The 8256-nt window shown below is 34.8% G+C and overlaps 1 long non-coding RNA gene across 1 annotated transcript; it reads right to left on the bottom strand.

The window, feature by feature from the left end:
* Nucleotides 1–4329: 4329 nt before the first annotated feature.
* On the bottom strand, nucleotides 4330–6913 carry LOC135215673 (uncharacterized). The gene is made up of 2 exons (XR_010314754.1): nucleotides 6527–6913; nucleotides 4330–6077 (listed from the first exon to the last, which is right to left on the bottom strand). It is a non-coding gene; the product is annotated as an uncharacterized LOC135215673 (long non-coding RNA).
* Between the last annotated feature and the right edge of the window lie 1343 nt (nucleotides 6914–8256).

Raw genomic sequence — 8256 nt, 5'->3', positions numbered from 1 at the left:
AGAGTAGCTATTGATTCGGAAGGATGCAGGCAAATTGTAACACATCACTTCACTTGCATATATAGTATATTTTTATTATTTGAATGAAATTACTTGAAAGTAGCAAGCATCCCATTATGTACTACTCATTGGTTTTAATATTTTACAAAGCTTGTAAAATATTAAAACCAACTTAGTGAGACTTTACGTCTAAATATCGATATAATCATACCCGACATAAGACGTAAAATCCCTGATGCAATGAATCACGCAGTCTCACAGAGTGGCGTAACTCTTCGGATTTAAAAAAAAAATTCTCCTACATTTGATATCCTGTAGCCTGTGACATGACTCACTGAAGGTGTTTAGCAAAGTCCTTCAGTTTCATGTTGCCTCGATGCCGGCTTTTTATCGTTCAGCTTTCAACTCGCCTATCGAACCCCTGTAATTTTTCCATTCTCCAATATTTATTTATAAAACATTGATATACTATTTGCCACCCTGCTAGCTGCGATTATTGTTCAATCAATGCGAATAACTCGTGCTTGCAAATCATTCAACTTTATTGCTTTAGAGCATGACTAAAATACATCAGTTTTCTCTCATACCCCATAATAGAACATAATAGAAAACGAAAAATCTTAGAGGATAACTTCTTTATTTACAATTGAGAGGGAGGCTTTGCTAAACAAAAAAAGAAGTTCAGTCTTGCTTAGCAATTTCTACTTTTTAAATAATTTTATTTCGAAAGCACTGGCAAAATTTTGATAAATCAGTCTGTGTGTTTCAACTTTCCCACTTGATGTCATATTAAGTATTCATATCAACCTGTTCAGAGTTTTTCAGCTCACGGTTGGTTTTAAAAGCCAGTTCCTATATATGCGTCTCATCCTAATTGACACTCGGGCATCAATATGCTATAGTAGATTCACATCAACCGTGCATTTGATGTCTAGGCCAGTCCCTTACGACGCGCCTCATTGGCAGTTGATAAGCCTATCACAGGGCTGGAAACTCTGTGTCTCGCGAGAGTTCACATAGGCAGGATGTATGTTCCACCGCTCCTGAGGGATACGTCTTTCAAACATATCCATGAGCAGAGGTGGAGCATACATCCTGCCTATGTGAACTCTCTCGAGAGACAGAGTTTCCAGCCCTGTGATTGGCTTATCAACAGACAATCAGGAGCATCGTAAGGGACTGGCCTAGACATTAAATGCACGGTTGATGTGAATCCACTATAGGCGCCGTTCACAGCAATTCGATTATATTCTGTTTTTTTTTTCATCTGTCCATCCGCCTGTGGTGTTTTTGTATGGTAACACTGCGTCCCGGGCTTTAGATAGTTACGCTAATTGTAAGTTTTAGGTAAATTAAAGGATATCTGGGTGTACATTTGTAACTGAAAAGTGTTTTAATAATTATCTGTATGCGAATTACACCGTTAATATTCGAAATAGCATATTATTATAATCGTTGAATGTAGGCTGAATGTAACTATCTAAAGCCCGGGAAGCAGTGTTACCATACAAAAACACCACAGGCGGATGGACAGAGGAAAAAAACAGAGTATAGGTAGCATTGATTGTAATAAAAAATTTTTTCCTGTACTAACCATGTTACTTAACTAGTCATTGTATGAATTTTCCTTGGCAGTTTTTTTTAACAGCAACTATTCATAAAATTAACATTCGAGTAATTGTTGATTACTGCTACACTTTATTAGCAAGAAAAACTACAATAACGCAGAGGAAACAAATAAAAGAAAAGAGACAGCGAGACCTAAAAGCATGATTAAGTCTGTCGTAGCCATTTCCGAAAAAAGAGCAAATCAAGGTCCTTCTTGAGGTGGAACATTTGGAAGCCCTGCCATCTTGTTCGTTTAAGGTATAAAATGTCAAATGCATAGATTGCTAGTGTCTCGCAATCATAAAAAAGAAGAGAAAGATTTAAAATAAAACCGATCCGTTGTTTGTTTATAAAAGAAACTTCTCTCCTATTGAGAAGAGACAGCTGAACTTTACTCATGGACATTCATCGTCTCTGTTCACTTTGTGACAAGATTCTTTGAGATGTTGATCACGTCTCTCGCCATTTAACTCAGTTTTAGAAATCCTTTTTGTGCGTTTTTGCACAAAAGACAAATTTGGAATTACTGGCGGCGAGGCCACTCTTTTCATTAGCTAATTTTAATTTATCATCAAAGCTCTTGTTTCTTAAAGATCAAACGATTGGTTAAAGTTTAAGTACGTGACTAAAGGATTTATACCTACTTTTTGCATATTTCAGGTGCTACACATTTTATTCTTAACTATATAATAGATCTAAATTTTTTGTTACTGTGGCTAATGGAGTTGGCTTTATCATGGACAAATGCACAGGACAGCTACTTAAAATGTAGAAAGCACTGGGATCATTATTTTGTTTCTAAAGTTCTAAACGAAGAAATATCATGGGTACTAACCTTTTAATAGCATTAGCATATTATTTGGCATTGCACCGACTTACTTTTGTGGGAATATAGCACGAACTACGTCGGAAAGTTTCCCTCTGACTGGGATGGTTCTGTCCAAAAATGGTTTAGGACTATTGGTAGCCTGACTATAGGCGCAGGCAATAAACATCTAAGCGAAGGTCCAACAAGATCAGGGTGGGGTTTTACACCTTTATTTTAAAACTAAATTATTTAAATTTAACAAACACATGAACTGAAATGCGGACTTGCGTCATCTGGCAACTTACTTATGAAATCAACTCTGAAACAATGGACCGCTAGTTCCCAACAATGCGCACAAAGAAAATGTAAAAATTCTTACCAAAAACCGCTTTCAAATTCCTCGACATCATCCTCAAAGAGTAATAATTGTATCTGACTACACTTTGACTGAAAATCAATTAAGTCAAATCATGGATGGCAACGCACTGCAAGCCTCGTTGTCACTTCGTATTTCACTCAGAATCTCTAAATTGGTTAATTCATCAAAGTTATAGCCTGATTTACAAGAATGAGAGTTCCATTAATTTACGTAAGACAGTTTATACAACCAATCTCGACGGCAAGGAGAACCACTTCTGTTTGCAAATCATGAGCGTTGCGAAAGATTGTCGGGAAAAAACGGATCCAGATTTTTCGGGACAAACTACGAATTGACTTAGAGTTACAAAATCTTTCATTTTGCAAACAAGTATGCCATATATATAATTAAAAAAAAAATTCTAAAATTAACCACAGAACGTTTTACAAGAACAGGCTTTGTTATCAATATATCTTTAACAGTAGAAGGCTTAATCAATATGCTGATGTGCGCAATGTTTACATTAATGATTCGACAACTAAAACATTGTGGTGTTGATTGTTTACACAACAAATCTAAATTTCGCTCGTTGATTTCGAAATCTTGCGATAGGTTGTACAATAATGCTTTGTTTGTTTCGCATACCGTTACTAATTTACGATTTGGCTACACGACTGGTGGAAAAAAGAATAAAGTGCTCTTACCTTATTAAATTAAGCTGAATATAACGTCTATCATAGTAAATAAACTAATACAAATCCTCTATTTCATAAAGACAATGGCGTGAATTGGGTACAAACGTCAAGTTCAGTGTGCTGTAAGTTCACAGAGAACAGTGATAATAGCATATGTATGCATTTGTAAATGTGATCGATCATGATCTTTCAAAACTTTAAATGTACCTGGTATACCAATGATGGTGTAGTACAAGGTATACATCATATTCAAAATGGCTTCCCGATGCGCATATAACTCATGCGAACATTCAATAATATCCTGGAGGCGTACTGGGGAAGAAGTTGTTTGTAGATTAAAGTTTTCTAATGTGGCTGCTATGTCAGTTTACCATTACACTTACACACACATCCAAACACACAAACACACACACACACATATATATATATATATATATATATATATATATATATATATATATATATATATATACATACATCATACATACATACATACTATATATATATATATATATATATATCTATATCTATATATATATATATATTATATATATATATGTATGTGTGTGTGCAAGGCAAGTAGTATCTGTTTTCACAAATATTACGCCACAAAGTTCGTTTAACATTCAGCTCACTCTAGCTCATTGGGACAATGTAATTACCAAGAAGTTGGACTAACTGTTAATAAGCGCTTTTTCTTGTCTTGTGTATACTATTTAGATTAAAAAGTCAGCTTCTGTTAACTTTATTTACTCATTGAAGGAAATACGTATATGGCTACGTTACTTTTGTATGTTGAGTAATTGCGTTTGTGGCATTAAGGCACTTCAGATGGAGTGGATTTGCAATAAACACGTGTAAAATTTATTCTTTTTAATTTTATTTATTACATGAAAGTGAAAAAGTCCATCATTCCTACCAAGTTCAAAGGGGATACAAAGGCAGAATGAACCAGTTTTTTACAGAGATTTGCTCGGGCTACTTTCACCTTTTTGGCACGATTCCTTTCTAAGATGCTCCATGGAGAATTGGGTTACCTTAGGTGGTTGGAAAGCTCGTTTGTTGAAAATAATTCATGGAACTAAGCTAATCTTAAGATTATCTCCCCCCCCCCCCCTGCCCCGCAACATTAACGCTATTTAAAGCCATACAAATTACTTAATGAAATTAACGTAGTAGTACAGAATTTACAAGCACACAGTTTTATTTCTATATTATAGGATGAATAATTCGATATATATTTTTATGTTGGTTTGAACAATCATAATGAAAGAGTGGTTGGTATTGGAAGAGAGGGTTTAGATTTGGGTACTAATACAGAGAGACTTCGAAATACACATATGATGCTTTTTTCCTCATCAAAATACCACAAGATTCACAAAGGTTATTTGATTAACAGTATAACATGGACAAAAGGGTGAAATAATACTAGTTGGGAAAAGGATTAGAGATAGTCTCGAGCATTCAGTAACAATGATATCGGGTGCAGGTTCTCTCTCAGGTGAAATATAGTGAAATACTTAAGAGTCAAGTGGTAGGATCGAGAGAGAAAGAATACTGTAAGGAGACCTTCGGAAGCTCCGGATGTGCGTAGACGAGAAGATGCTAAATGGAAGACGGACGAAGCCTGGAGAAGTAATTTGTTCCAACCGGAGTGAAAATGAGATGCAATAGTCAACTGGGGGCTCCCATGGGCACCAGATGAGTTGGAAGACCCAGATCTACTTCGATGAAGACATTCATCAGGTCAAAGAAGCTTTTTGCCCAAAAGGGAACAAGACCGAGAGAATGGTTAGAATTCTCTAAGGGCGTTTCAGCGAAATGAGAATGTCATTATGGCACATAAATAGACACTCAGGTAGGAAGAATGAAGATTCTTTACTGAAGGGCCAATTAAAAGGCGTAAATGAGTTAACTAATAAATACGAATAAAAAATGAGATAAACCGCATACTTGAGATCTAATGGAGTATTATTTTGGCTGATTTTATCTAGTGGTTAATGCTACGAACGAGTGAAGCAATAACCAACCTGAAAATCACCTTCAACGAATATTACGGAGAATTTACAAAACTAAAAACACCTTAAAACTCATGGAAGACCTCTTGTAACATAATTATTGAAATACCTACAACAGATATCATAAACCATTAGGTTTATGATATCTGTTTTAGAGCAGTTTTTAATTAGAGACATTGTTTTCATCAACTTATCAACTAATAAATTTGTAATCTTCTGGCTTTTACGGATCAACTAAGCTAGATTACGGCGACCTCGAATTATTTATGAGAAACCCTGAAGATGGATAATGTTCCCATATAGAATTATATAACGTTATAGTCTCTGCTGGAAGAATCCAATCTAACTTGTTAGGGGTTGCGCACAGAGGAGGCAAACAGAAAGGGGTCAATAAATAAATGAATAAATTGAAATGAGTGCTTATACGTCAATTCTCCACGATTGCTTTCTTACAGACCACTGTTGGTTCCTTTGCTCGCTGCCAGGTTGTACACCTGTCTCGTGGGTAGTACCTGTTTTGAAGTGCGTCTAGTGTCTTTCTTCCTCTCGCGATCCCAAATGAAGTCGCCTTTCTTGTGGCCACACTCGTTCTATTGGGGAGCAAGCAAAATTTAAGTGTTATTTAGTATGCTTTAATTCACTTCTACGTCATTTATTAGTTCTTTATCCAGTAAATTTAGCTGTAAATATACTTCTCAGAGTAGCGAGTGGAAAAAGCGGTCTTTATTTATTTTATTTTTATGCACTATGCTTGTGTGTCTCTGTTTGTGCGAAATAATAGTGCTGTAATAAAAGACAAGATTTTAAAGATTTGGAAATGCTTGTATGTTTTGTCTCGATCTGCTGCTAGCCAATGCCATTCTACTTACAGTACTTTATTCAAAATATCTATCATACTGTATTTATCGATTGTTTGAACTACTTCTTGTTCCAACTCTCTGTGATATGTGACTCAATTCCATGTCAAAAAAATAACCCTACATTTTCATTAGGCTCAATATTTCTGTATAGGAATAACACATAAAGAGAAGGTACTCACCCTTAGACCAACACCAAACGCGTAGGATCTACAGTCAGAAGTTAATCCACTTGTAACTTGCTGGTGGTCGAGACATATATCTTCATCATCATCCTCATCACTGTTCTCTCTTCTCGACAATTTTCCCTTATAATCAAATTGTGAGGAAGTCTGCGAATTTCTTTTCGGCCTTTTGGTTCTTAAAAAGAGGTGTCCTGTTGTGTCCGCACGTTGGAAATTATGGATGGCGGGGTTTAATAAAGTACTTTCCGGAAAAGTCAATGAAAATTCATCATTATGTCCTTCATTCTTTCCATAAGAGATTCTTCAAGAAAAAGAAAACACAGTTTGTTAACACTTTCCCAGGAAAACGTAGAAAACTAATGCACTACTTTCATTCGTTGAGTTGAGAATAAGTATTTTTTGATGTTTTTAAGGTTATTTAAAGAATAAGAAAGTGTCCATGTGTTTTATTAAAGGTTTAATAAAACATGTGGACACTTTCTTATTCGTAACCTTCTGATCATTTGCTTCTATAATAGAGCCAAGTAATCTCCGTATTATTATTATTATTATTATTATTATTATTATTATTATTATTAAATAATGCCGAGTTTTATTCATATTACTCTTTTATTCTGGAAATAATTATTTTCCACTAAAATTCTAAAATCACTCTAGACTTCAGTAATAGCTTTTGAGCCCTCCATAAGCTTACTAAAAAGGGCACACGCTTTAATTTTACTTAATAACCAGTAAAAAAAAAAAAAAGTGTCTCGCCTGATATCATGACTTTAGTGTGTTCGAGGTAAACCAGATTCGAAGGTTGATGCAGGGTAACTAAGTTGTCTGTTGGCGGTGAGGGAAAATCTCTTCCGATAAAAACAAACGTCGCTGTCTGGATAGGTAAAAAAAAAAGGGAAATGTGATGACGCCTTGCCTCCAAGGGATGACGCTCGGCACTACGAAACGTTTTGGGAGAGAGAGAGAGAGGAGAGAGAGAGCAATCGCCGTAGCCTGGTTAATAACCATCAGCCAGTCCTCTTATAGTAACGTAAAATTGCCAGACACCGCCACCGAACAACTTCAATAACTATTTTTCTTTTATTATTATTATTTTTTTTTTTTACTTCGGTATCATGTTTGATTGTTGGAAATCATGAACTATTTGATTGCAAATGATGTTATCATAATGTGCAAAGAATACATGTAGATCCTACACAGCATTGTGAAACCTCGAACGCTTTTGTTTACAATGGTTAGTCAAGGTGACGCAAGAGTCTTTCCGTTGGCAATTTGCTTGCGAGATCGTACCTTGATGGTGACGGGTGAGTTAATAAAGGGCAACTTAACTTCATATATATATATATATATATATATATATATATATAATATATATATATATATGTATATATAAATATATATATATATATATATATATATATATATATATATATATATATATACTATATATATATTTACATTTATATAAATATATGAATGAAATTTTGAAATAAGCCTGGATGTTTCGGCCAATACACATCGACGTTTCGTCTCGGTAGAAATTGAGAGGCTATAAATTGTACTGGTTTATATTAAAAGTATTCTGCCTGGATTTGTTTTTTTTTTCCAGGAGATTTCCCCCTTATATTTTGAGTATATAAGAGAGTTCAGACCTACTACTACCCAAGTTAATGTGACGCAATATTAGAGTTTATAATACAAACATTTATCATCGGATTATTGTTCGC

The sequence above is a fragment of the Macrobrachium nipponense genome, chromosome 5 (genome assembly GCF_015104395.2).
Source record: "Macrobrachium nipponense isolate FS-2020 chromosome 5, ASM1510439v2, whole genome shotgun sequence".
Lineage (NCBI taxonomy): Eukaryota > Metazoa > Arthropoda > Malacostraca > Decapoda > Palaemonidae > Macrobrachium > Macrobrachium nipponense.
Note: the sequence above shows the minus strand (reverse complement) of the source record. Positions and strands in the feature narration are given on the sequence as shown.